The sequence below is a fragment of the Berghia stephanieae genome, chromosome 3 (assembly GCF_034508935.2).
Source record: "Berghia stephanieae isolate SIO BIC M18660-M18661 chromosome 3, UCSD_Bste_1.3, whole genome shotgun sequence".
NCBI lineage: Eukaryota > Metazoa > Mollusca > Gastropoda > Nudibranchia > Aeolidiidae > Berghia > Berghia stephanieae.
In genome coordinates, this window is record NC_088362.1 from 26,644,781 (window position 1) to 26,657,280 (window position 12,500).

Genomic DNA, 12,500 nt, shown 5'->3' on the forward strand with positions numbered 1-12,500 from the left:
TCTTTGTGGAACTATGGTACTAAAAAAGCGGTGGCAAACAAGTGGTGTTGATTTTTCCTGCATTGAGGCGAAAGGAATTTATTTCCAAAGGGGGTTTGGGAAAGCAAATTGCTTTTTTCTGAGCTATATCTATTTGCATCATTTAGCTGTTTTATTGTCTAAAATAGAATTGATTTTGCAGTTAAAATTGACTAGATATCTAATTTTATATGACTTGTCTCTCAAGCAGCATTGAAAAATGAGGGTAGCGCGCCATATCATATTTTACGAAATCATATTTCGAGACTTTTTAATATATCTAGAAATCTCTTTATAATCTATTGTATACAGTAAATAATTAGTTTTTGTGATTACAATAATGAATTCATAAGATATAAATCATATTTGACCTCAAAAATTTTTATCTCTGAATACGGAAAAAATTGAATTTTATAGTTTTTTGTTTTTTTTTTTAGGGGTATGCGTTAGCGAATCGATTATAAATTTTTTAGACTTAGATTAAATTATAAAGTTTTTTTGTTTTCTTGGCCTATAATGGTCATATTTTGAAAGTTTGATGGATCATTTCTTTTACTTGCCTGCAAAATCAGTTTCAATGTCAAATTATTAAAAAAGTTTGCGCTTTCTCAATTTTCCGATTTATGTCATTTTCTGATTTTCTAGCAATCCTATCTTAGCCATTTTCCTTTAGATCATCTTCAAATTTATTCAGAATCTTTTCTATGATGTCTTTTACATCATGATGGAAGTTTTTGGGGGTAAATTAATATTTAGCAATTTTATAATTTTTTAAATTCATTTTTTTCTGTCGATACGCGCCAAATTTTCAGGCAAAATCAAATAAAAATTCTAAAAATTTTATTTTCCAGACTATTGATAAATTCTTCCATCACGATATAGCTATTTATGTGAGAAACATTGTGTTTAAATTTGAAAGAAATTTATATGATAGTTTTTGGTGCATCTATGTTAGAAATTTTAGGGTTTTACGTCTAATTTTAGCCTATAATGCCCCTTAAAAATTTTATTTTAAAAATTCTGAGTTTTTTTTTGGGTGTTTAACATCAAATTATACATCATATTATTAGTTTATGAGATTTAATTGATGAATTTTATAAATATAAATCATATTTGATCGCTAAATTAATTTTTTTGTAAAAAACTGATATCATTCAATTTTTCCGCAAATTTTTTCTTAGGGTATGGGTTAGCGAATCGATCATAATTTTTTCAGAATTTGATAAATGTACAAAATTTAACTGTTTTCTTGTTCTATATTGAATATACTTTGAAATTTTGATGGATGTTTTCCTGTGCTTGTCTGCAAAATTAACTTTATTATCAAATTAAAGACAAATTTTGCGTTTTCTCAAAACTCCATTTTGCGTCATTTTCTGATTTTCTAACATTCATATCTGGATTATTTTCCATCAGATTGTCTTCAAATTTGGTCAGAATCTTTCTTATAATGTGTTTTTGTACCATGACATAGGGGTTTTGGGTGTAAACTAAAATTGAGCAGTTTTATGAATTTTTAAATCGAATTTTTACTGTAATTCCGCGCCAAATTTTCAGCCGAAATCGAAAAAAATTCTTAAAAATTTATTTTCAGGACTATTGCTAAACCTTTACGTCATGGTATAGCTCTTGTTGTAAGAAACATTGTGTGTAAATTTGGAAGAGATCTATTCGTTGGTTTTGGCTGCATTACTGTAAGAAATTTTGGGATTTTTGGTCTATTTTTAGCCTATTTAGTCTCACTATGTCTAAAAAATTTTTTTTTTTTGGCTTTTTTTGGTGTTAATCATCAAATTAGACCTCCTACCACCTTAAAATAACAAGGGAATAGCAATATTAGCATTACAATCAAAAATGGATTTTTGACTACAGGTCCCCCCTTAATTTGGCATTAAAATGGCAATCCGGCATACCTGGAGGGATGCATTCCTATTTCAGTTGAAAAAAAACAAACAACAACAACAACAAAAACAGTCGGCATGTAATATTATGTAATAACAAAAGCCCGTGGTGAAGAGTTGAGAATGTATGAAGATTGTTGGAGGTATGGGAAGAACATCTGGATCCCTGGTGACTCTCCATCTCTCTCTCTCTCTCTCTCTCTCTCTCTCTCTCTCTCTCTCTCTCTCTCTCTCTCTCTCTCTCTCTCTCCATCTTCCTATCTATCTATCTATCTATCTATCTATCTATCTATCTATCTATCTATATGTCCGTCTATTTGTCTTTATGTCTATCCATCCGCCCATTTCGCAATCTCAATATAGCTGTCATCAATTTTTCCTGCCGCCCCCCCCCCCCCCTCCCCCTCTCCACCTCTCTCTCTCCTCTCTCTCTCTCTCTCTCTCTCTCTCTCTCTCTCTCTCTCTTCTCTCCCTCTCTCTCCTTCTTTCTCCCTCCCTCCCTTCTTTCTCTCTCCCCTTTCCCGTTCCACATCATTAGCTCTCGTTCCAAATCATTAGCTCATCGATTATCTAATGGTAATCGGTGAATTAAATGAAAGGCCGACAACAACAACAACAACCATAAGATGTGGCGTCTTTCAGAGCCACGAGGCTCATAGAGCCGGATTTCTCCCGGGTTCTGTAGCGTTAAAGGGACGGTAACAATTAGTTATTACCCTTTGGGTAGGACACAAGTCTTATCGCAGAGTGCTTTCCGCGAGATCTTATTGACCCAGTTACCTGCTACCGTGGATCAGAAAAAAAAATCAAAAATCTTGATAGTCCCTTTGATTGTGAAAATGAATGCTCTACCAATTAAGCAACTGCTGCTACTGCTGCTTAAGGCATGTCTTCATTTTGTCCCGATGAAACTTTTGTACATGAATTAAGATGCCGGTATGTCGAGGGGTGCCTGCGCAAAAGCCGTAACGATGGTTTCGTTGATTTTTCAGGAGAGCAAATCAAAACTTTGCGGATGGAATTTAAATAGTTAACCAAAGACTATCGTGATTATTTTTATACCAATACAACCGTGATTATATTGTCTGCTTGACTGTCAGGACCCCGGTCACTTTTAGATTGGGATTTTTAATAAAACGACGCATTTTACGTAGCTATTTTCATTACGGCTTTTGTGCAGGGACATTTTTTGAAAAATGTCACAGTATCGCTCTGCCCCTTTACCGTATATCATGTTACTTGCATAGTGCATGCCGCTTATCCCGTTCTCAGGTGGAGGTTTGGCAGCCCAAAAGCCGTAACCGGGAATAAGACAGAGCTGTCAAGAGAAATTACCCTGAACGCATTCTGCTCAAAAGCTGTAACTAGTGATACGGTGCAATAAAAACCACAACTAAGCGTAATTCTGGCCTGCCATAACACAGTAACTTGCGATACGGTGTTTGGGCAGGAGTGATTGACTGATGTACTGTGTTTAAAGAGTACGAAATGACACCGTAACACTAGAAAATAAAGAAAATAACAGAGCTCTAAACACATTTTTGACTTTAAAAATTATATTAAACATTCATTCTAATGCAAATAATCGTAATTCGTCCATAGAGGGACTCAACAACTTCACCTCTCTCTCTCTCTCTCTCTCTCTCTCTCTCTCTCTCTCTCTCTCTCTCTCTCTCTCTCTCTCTCTCTCTCCATTTGTCTCCTCTCTCACTAACTCTTTCTCTCTCTCTTTATTTTTCTCCTCTCTCACTAACGACCTCTCTCTATTTTTCTTTAACTCTCTCTTTCATTCTCTCTCTCTCTCTCTCTCTCTCTCTCTCTCTCTCTCTCTCTCTCTCTCTCTCTCTCTCTCTCTTTCTCTTTCTTTCTCCTTATTCACTAACTCTCTCTTTATCATCTCTCACCCCCTCTCTCTGTCTCCTCTCTCACTAACACACACACTCACTCTCTTTCTTCTCTCTCTCTCTCTCTCTCTCTCTCTCTCTTCTCTCTCTCTCTCTCTCTTTTTTCCCCTCTTCACAAAATCCTCTTCTCTCTATTCTCTTTCTCCCTCTCAAATCTCTCTCTCTCTCTCTCTCTCTCTCTCTCTCTCTCTCTCTCTCTCTCTCTCTCTCCTCTCATTGACTCTCTTTCTCTTCTCTCATTAACTCCTCTCTCTCTCTTTCTTTCTTCTCTCTCACTGACTCTCTCTCTCTCTCTTTTTTTTCTTTCTTTCTTCTCTCTCACGAACTCTCTTTCTCTCTCTCTCTCTCTCTCCTTATCACAAACTCTCTCTTTCTTTCTTTCTCCTCTCTCACTAACTCCCCTCTCTCTGTCTCCTCCCCCACTCTCTCTCTCTCTCTTTCTCTCTCTCTCTCTCTCTCTCTCTCTCTCTCTCTCTCTCTCTCTCTCTCTCTAAAAATGGCAAAACTGCTGGCATTGATGAGGTATACCCCGACATGATTACTAACTTTGGACCAGAAACAATAAACTGGCTGGCAAATACTATGACAGACATCATGGACAAGGGCACATGTCCACAAATTTGGAAACATGCCAAAGTAATAGCCATATTAAATCCAGACAAACCAGTGACTGAACCATCCAGCTACAGACCAATATCTTTACTTTGTTGCTTGTACAAGCTCCTGGAAAGAATTGTACTAGAGTGAATCAACCCATTTGTAAGTCCCTGCGTACTGCCATAACAAGCAGGTTTTAGACTACAAATGAATCAGTCGTGAACAGGTCCTTGCACTGACCTCATACATTGAAGAAGGCTTTGAGAAAAAACAAACAGAAAACTGGTGCAGTCCTAATAGACTTAATTGTAGCTCACGAATCTGTTTGGATAGGCGGACGATGTTAAAACTTTCAAAAAATGATTCCCTGTTGAAAGACGCTTAAACTGCTGTCTACCATGACTGGACAAGACAATTTCATGTCATAATAGTAGGAAACAAAAGCAAAATGCCAAAAATTAAAAACATGGTACCATAAGGTTCAGTTTTAACACCAACTTTCTTCAATATTTATATCTCTGATATGCCAAACTTCCAAGCACTCAAACTTGGATGCCTTGACGACTGGGCCTTAGCCTATCGATAGAAAAATCGGAAAGAGATTGAAGAAGTTTTACTCAAAGACACCTCCCGCCTGAAACAATACTTGGATAGTTGGTAAATAAAAATGAACATCACCAAATCAGTATCCACAATCTTCCACTTGAATAATCGAGAAGCAACAACAACAAAATGAAAATCATAGTTGGCAACTCAATACTACCTTCAAACCCCAATCCTAAATACCTCACATTTGACAGACAGCTAATTACCGAAAACATTGAGGGAACTGCAAAGTGAATCGCAAGAAGAAACAGCCTGCTGAGAAAACTCACAAGTACCACCTGGGGAGCCTCACCACAGGTACTGAAAATGTCTGCTTTGGCACTGTGCTACAGTGTGTGAGAATGCTTTTTGGATGAGGAGCCCACATGTAAGCCGCATTGACATCCGATGAAGGGAATCAATGAGAATAATAACAGGATGTCTCAAGTCAACTCCAACTCAGTGGCTCCCAACACTGAGAGGCATTGCATCGCCAAGTCTGAAACAAGACGCTAATCAAAGGATACATGCAAGAATGGATGAAGCCACAGATAACACTCCTATAAAAATAATCATAAAGGCAGCACCTTCAACAACAAGACCTTTCCACCAAACAAAAATGGTAGACTTCAGAGTGAAAGAGAACTGGAGATAAATTTGGAACAGGGAAACACCAAAAGGAGGAAACATCATAAAAGATCCCACCAAAAGAATGCCTGCATTCCAAAATGCCAGGAAATACTGGGTTTCCTCAAATCGCCTTAACAGGACATGGCAAACTGCATCAAATATACGTGGGAATAGTGATGCCTGTGAAAGTGTCGGGCAGCTCCAGAGACCAGCAATCACAGCGTCCTCCAGTAACGAGAACTGTAGGTGGGTATGAAAAATTTCTTAGGGCGGAGGAAGACTTCCCAAGCTGGGTTGATTAAATGAATTTGGAGTTTCAGCCATACGCTACTACTACTCCTCCTATCTCTCTCTCTCTCTCTCTCTCTCTCTCTCTCTCTCTCTCTCTCTCTCTCTCTCTCTCTCTTCTCTCTCACTAACTCTCTATCTCTCACTCTCGCGTTCTCCTCTCTCACTAAATCTCTTCTCTCTGTCTTTTTCTCCTCTCTAACTCTCCCTCTCTTTCTCTCTGCCTCCTCTTTCACTCTCTCTCTAACTGCCAGTCTCTCTTTCTCTATCACACACACAAAAACTTTCTCTTTCTCTCTGTGTGCCTGTCGTCTGCATATCTCTCTCTCTCTCTCTCACTCACTCTCTCTCTCTCACTCCTCTCTCTTCTCTCTCTCTCTCTCTCTCTCTCTCTCTCTCTCTTATCTATCTATCTATCTATCTCTTTCCCTACGATGAGATCTATGCATACGAGGTGAAAATTACATTTCAAAACAATGATCAGGATTGCTTTCCTTAATCATCAAAACGCAGATTCAAGCAAGTAATAGTTAGACTTTCTCAAGTTTATTGGTGGCCAAAGGAAAAAAAACCGTCTCATAATCCAGAGCTTGACCCATCCCTTAAGTTGTGATGTCTTATCCTGTAATTGATACTGGCAGGTAGGGAATTTCAAGACTTGGATTAAGTGTCTTTCACCATCAATCTTGAACGTTAAAAGTCGAATTTTACAAGATTGTAACACAATATTGCATCAAAGTCATTGTAGAATCTCGTACAATGTCACATTACGGTCTTTCAGTTGATCTAACTCTCATTTCCAACCCCATATTTTTCACTGCTCTAAGACCGTAAATTCAGTCAAGGCCATTGAGCTCGCCATTATAACCACGGTGGCATAATTCTATGCCTGCCCAAACGCCTTATTGCTAGATACGGTTTTTGGGCAGACAACTTTACCTTTGCATTTCCACCTTTTCGTCAGGCGGTAAAACGGTAGTTACTGTTAAGGCTTTTGGGCCGTGGCTGATAGGCACTGTTTAAAGAATCTTATAGACGTATTTCAAGCTACGGCTTTTGGGCAGTCACATTATCTGTCTAAAAACGTTACGGTGTTTGGGTTTTAATTAATAAAAATTAATTAATGAATATTTTTGCATATATTTTTTTGTAGAAATAAACCTTACTCCAAACCAAGTTGATTTATGTAAAAAACGAAAAATTGAAATTTTTGACATTACGGCCTTTGCGCAGGCACCCCTCGATGTGGTCTTGTGGTATGACACTCTCTTTCGGATCGGAAGGTCATGGATCTGTCCGTCCATCCATCCATCCATCCATCCATCCATCCATCCAACTATCTATCTATCTATCTATCTATCTATCTATCTATCTATCTATCTATCTATCTATCTATCTATCTATCTATCTATCTATCTATCTATCTATCTATCTATCTATCTATCTATCTATCTATCTATCTATCTATCTATCTATCTATCTATCTATCTATCTATCTATCTATCTATCTATCTATCTATCTATCTATCTATCTATCTATCTATCTATCTATCTATCTATCTATCTATCATCTATCTATCATCTATCATCTATCTATCTCATCTATCTATCTTCATCTATCTATCTATCTATCTATCTATCTATCTATCTATCTATCTATCTATCTATCTATCATCTATCTATCTATCATCTATCTACTATCTCTCTGTCTGTCTGTCTCTGTCTGTCGTCTTCTGTCTGTCTGTCTGTCTGTCTGTCTGTCTGTCGTCGTCTGTCTGCTGTCGTCTGTCTGTCTGTCTGTCTGTCTGTCTGTCTGTTGTCTTCTGTCTGTCTGTCTGTCTACTGTCTGTTTCTTCTGTCGTCTGTCTGCTTCTGTCTGTCTGTCTGTCTGTCTGTCTGTCTGTCTGTCTGTCTGTCTGTCTGTCTGTCTGTCTGTCTGTCTGTCTGTCTGTCTGTCTGTCTGTCTGTCTGTCTGTCTGTCTGTCTCTGTCTATTTATCTATCTTTATCCAAGCGTATTTGTTTGTGAGGTCCTGTTATAATACCCGCGATGGGCGGACAGGTGAACAGTTAACTTCCACGAGTAAGTAACTCTATCCGTCTTCAGTGAAAAAGTCTGGAATCGGAACGAAACACGGGAGGTGAACGGGGTGGGGAGGGGGAGGAGGGGGAGAGGGGAGGGTTGGAATGTAATCCGTTATCGGGGTGAGTAAAGTAAAAGGTAAAGCGGGGAAGTGTGGAAGGAATGTGTGTGTATGAGAGAGAGAGTACATGTGTGTGTGTGTGTGTGTGTGTGTGTGTGTGTGTGTGTGTGTGTGTGAGTACATGTGTGTGTGTTATTCATGTGTGAGTGTGTACCTGTGACCTCAAAGGGGATATATGATAATATATATGCCGAATCCAACGTGCGTGTATACAGAGTAGGCCGTGGAAACCCTTCTCTCTTTTGTTGTTCTACGGACAAAGGTTATTTTTCATTCTTGTAATGTAAGCAGAGATACCCACGGATTTTTAACTGTAATAATATATTATTATTGTTGTTTGTGGTTTGTTGTTGATTTTGTATAGAGATTCAAGTGACTGCCTCGTCGTGTTTCGTGGCTTAGTTATTGTTATACACATGGACTTTTAACTATAATATAATATAGTCTGTGGTTTGTTGTTGATTTTGTATAGAGATTCAAGTGACTGTTTCGTGGCTTAGTTATTGTTAACGATTGATATAATCTCAGAAGGAATATTGACGTTAGTGTCAGACACCCAGTGTTAACGGCGTGAATCTATCTATCTACTATATTATGATTTATTCAAGTTGATTGTGGAATTAGTATTCGGTGCAGGGCCTGGCTAATTTGTGATTTATTCTTTCTGTGGATTGGATAGTTATAATCATTCTGGGACTGAACTCTACGCGTTTGCATATTTACGTGTATAAATCAGGATTTATTATTTGTGTGTGTGTGTGTGTGTGTGTGTGTGTGTGTGTGTGTGTGTGTGTGTTTAGACATAGCTCCAGACCTGCTATTTATGCAGATTTAATTAGTTTATACTTATTTCTTTTGGAGGGAAGGGACGGGGGTGTGTGTGGGGGGGGGGGGGGGGGGGGGGGGGAGGGGAGGGGGGGGAGTGGGAAGGGGTGCAGATACTGGGGGAAGTTGCAATTAATTAGATTATAACAAATTGAAATTGTCATGAAAAAAATATATATTTGGAGTCAGAAGTTGAAACATAACCAAAATGGACGGCACTGTATCATCAATTGTAAATAAAGGCATCTAAGACTGACAATTCGTAGAAACGAAGGTTGGGGGGAGGGGAATTGCATTTTGGGTGAAGTTTGTCTTTCAATCCCCCCGCCCCCCGAAAACAATATAAAAGACAAAACAAGATTATTGTTGTGATCGTTTGTTGCCTGCGGCAGATGTGATTCTAGTTTAATCGAATCCATGTTTCCCGTTAAAATCGACACTCCAAAACAAACAAATTTCAACCATGCTTGCTACGTTAGTCATGTCGTATCTACTTACCGCCTGCCTATTTTCAGGTATTCTAAATTTTTCTTTTTGAAGTCCTCTTTCGCGAAGGCGTATCTGCTATCTCATCTCATGCCCTAATGTACCAACCAGTGTGGAAATGACCCATTTGCAAACGCTGTAAACTCATAAAAACAAACACAAAACAAAAACAAAATAACAGCAACAAAAGAAAAACAAACACCCCCCCCCCCCCAAAAAAAAAGTATATATATATATATATATATATATAATATATATATATATATATATATATATATATATATATATATATATATATATATATATATATATATATATATATATATATATATATATATATATATATATATATATAAACCCGATTGTCTGCTCTAAGATTGAGCGAGCCGGACAGGTCCCGTCGGACTTCAGGCTCGGCCAACGCCATAATCTGTTGCTATCCACCATCTCACCATCTCTCAAATAAATAATCAAATAAATGAATAATCAGTTAAATAATAATCAAATAAATAAATAATCAGTTAAATAATAATCAAATAAATAAATAATCAAGTAAATTGTCAAATAAATAAATAATCAAATAAATAAATAAATAAATAAATAAATAAATAAATAAATAAATAAATAAATGTAACACATATTTCACAGAATGGCTATGATTTCCGTTTTTATATCATTTAAATTGCCTCGACACAATAAAATAACGTTCTTAGGCGATGGATCGTATTATATGAACTTGATGTCGGATAAGTTTGCTGCCTTACCTCCTTCTCTCTCTTCCCCCCCCCCCCCCCCCCCCCCCCCCCCCCTCCTCTTTCCCAAATGAATTAGCCAAAAGGGTCTCTGTCACTGTCTTTAATATCGCGTACGTTATGGGAGAATAGTCGTAAAATAGATAGACGTCGGCTGATATTATAATACATAGTTATAGGCCGTCGACTGGTTAACCCCCTCCTTACCACCCTTAGGAAAATCGTCACATTCGTTACGATGCAGCCAACATTTTTCTCATTCTAATTTCTTTTGTACATCATCATATTTGAACAAAAATGTTTGCTTTAGTTAAAGTATATTAATACTGTGTTGAAGAGCTCGTTTAGCCAAAAAAAAAAAAAAAGTATATATAGCAAGAACTAATAGCTTTTGTGTTTTAGTGAAATAAATCTATTTTTGTATAGGTTGGGTATGAATTTTTGGGGAAAATCCCGAAAACGGCGGGTAAGGAGAGAGTTAATTTATCACCGCACCGTATAATTTATTAGGATATATCTAATATACAAGCATACACACGAGCTCAGCATTGTTGTTTTGAAGGCTGAAGATTTGTTAGGCATAATAATATTGATCTTATTTATTATTGTGTGTTGTTTGTATATCCACTGTATTTGGCACACGCGTGTAGTTGTTGATTTATGACACTAGCTTGCAGAGTTGTGTAATTTGGACGCGTGCTTGTCAGCGCTCGGAGACGTTGATTGCTTGATATTCTGTGTTTCAATGGGGATGTGTTGGATCGATGAGGAAGTGATACGTATTTTGGTCGGTTTCAAGAGCTAATAAGGCTATAAAATCAAGAAACCAAGGAGCAGGAACTGTTGCAAGACAAGGATCCGAATGAGTGTGTATGAAGGGTGCCAGATAAAGCAAGAAAGAAAAACACAAGAACAAAACCCATCCCAAAAGAATCAGTCGACCTCGACTGGGGATCGAACCCAAGACGACGGTCTGAGGTTCGATCTCCAGTCGAGGTCGACTGATTTTTTTGGGATGGTTTTTTTTTCTTGTATTTGTCTGTCTTGCTTTGTCTGGCACCTTTCGTACACACTTGTTCGATCTTTGTCAAATAGGCTTATACCTCGTTATTAAAAGGTTTTCCAAATTTTACTTGGACGTCATTATCAGAGCTGCCAACTAGAAGCCAAAAAGACGTATTACTGTATTGCGCTTTTAAAATCAAATTACGTTTTTATGCCTTTTTTATTTAATTTTTTTTTTTTGTAAGCTTCAATTTATTAAACAAAGACATACTGTGGACGTTTCGGGTTTCCCCTTTATTTCTCTCTCTCTCTCTATCCGAAATTTAAGAACCTTGTTTATTTTGCGTGTGTGTGTGTGTGTGTGTGTGTGTGTGTGTGTTCTCTCTTTAGTGAAAACTAGGTGTAAATTAAATAGGAATAGATATTACAGGTGTCTTGGTGTTTTATCTATGGGGGGAATCTTGTTTCCTAGTTGAATAACAATAGGTGTAAACAACAGGAGAGCCTGAAATCACTGATTAGGGAAAATGGAAAAGGTCATAGGTCATCATCATCATCATCATCATCATCATCATCATCATCATCATCATCTTATCATTTTCATATCATGGAAGGGGAGCATTGCTCCCGATATTCATTGTGTACTCTCGGTTAGGGGTCGATGTGGGTTAGTCTTTGTTGTTACTTGTTTTTGGTTTTGTCTGATTGGGTGTTTTGTTTTTTGTTGTTGTTGTTGTTGTTGTTTGTTTGTTTTTAAATTCGAATTGGAAAGCGCATAGAGCACGATGTTTAGGTCTTTGTGTATATGAGTACACTATATTTGTAGAAAGAAAAGGAAAGAACCCCTAAAACGAATCAAACAATCATGTGTTGTCATTATCTGTATTTTTTTTTTTTAAATTAATTCATTAATTTTCCTCCCTGTCAAATATTTTGACAAAGTGTTTATAGATAACGCTGTATATTGTAACGAAGGTGACAAATTGTCATAGATAATAACAATTTTTTACATCTAGGTCGTGATTATAATTTCATACTGACACTGAACAGCAAGAAGAATTATTCTTTGATCTGTGGTACGGCATGACTCACTGAAGTCTTTCCTATTGGAACAATACACTTTTTTTCTCTTCCGAGTGACTTGCATTGACACAACCATCTCTTTTGCGGGACTAGGGACTGCTATTATTAACTTGTGTCATCTTGGATTGATATCTAAAGAGTGTAGTCTACTCTTGGTTTGCTATTATTCAATGTGTTAGGAATTTTTATTCGAGCGATCCAGTTAAGACCATTTGCATCGCCT

The 12,500-nt window shown here is 37.4% G+C and overlaps 1 protein-coding gene and 1 long non-coding RNA gene across 27 annotated transcripts in view; both read left to right on the top strand.

Annotated features, from left to right (window-relative positions):
* The window catches only part of LOC144967444 (uncharacterized), a 1,779-nt gene extending 1,691 nt beyond the window's left edge, over positions 1-88 (top strand). For both annotated transcript variants that reach the window (XR_013644391.1, XR_013644390.1), the window contains exon 3: positions 1-88. This exon is cut by the window's left edge and continues 14 nt beyond it. This is a non-coding gene — a long non-coding RNA (uncharacterized LOC144967444).
* LOC144967440 (protein phosphatase 1 regulatory subunit 12B-like) overlaps positions 1-12,500 on the top strand; it is a 91,164-nt gene that overhangs the window by 61,372 nt on the left and 17,292 nt on the right. The window lies entirely within an intron of this gene.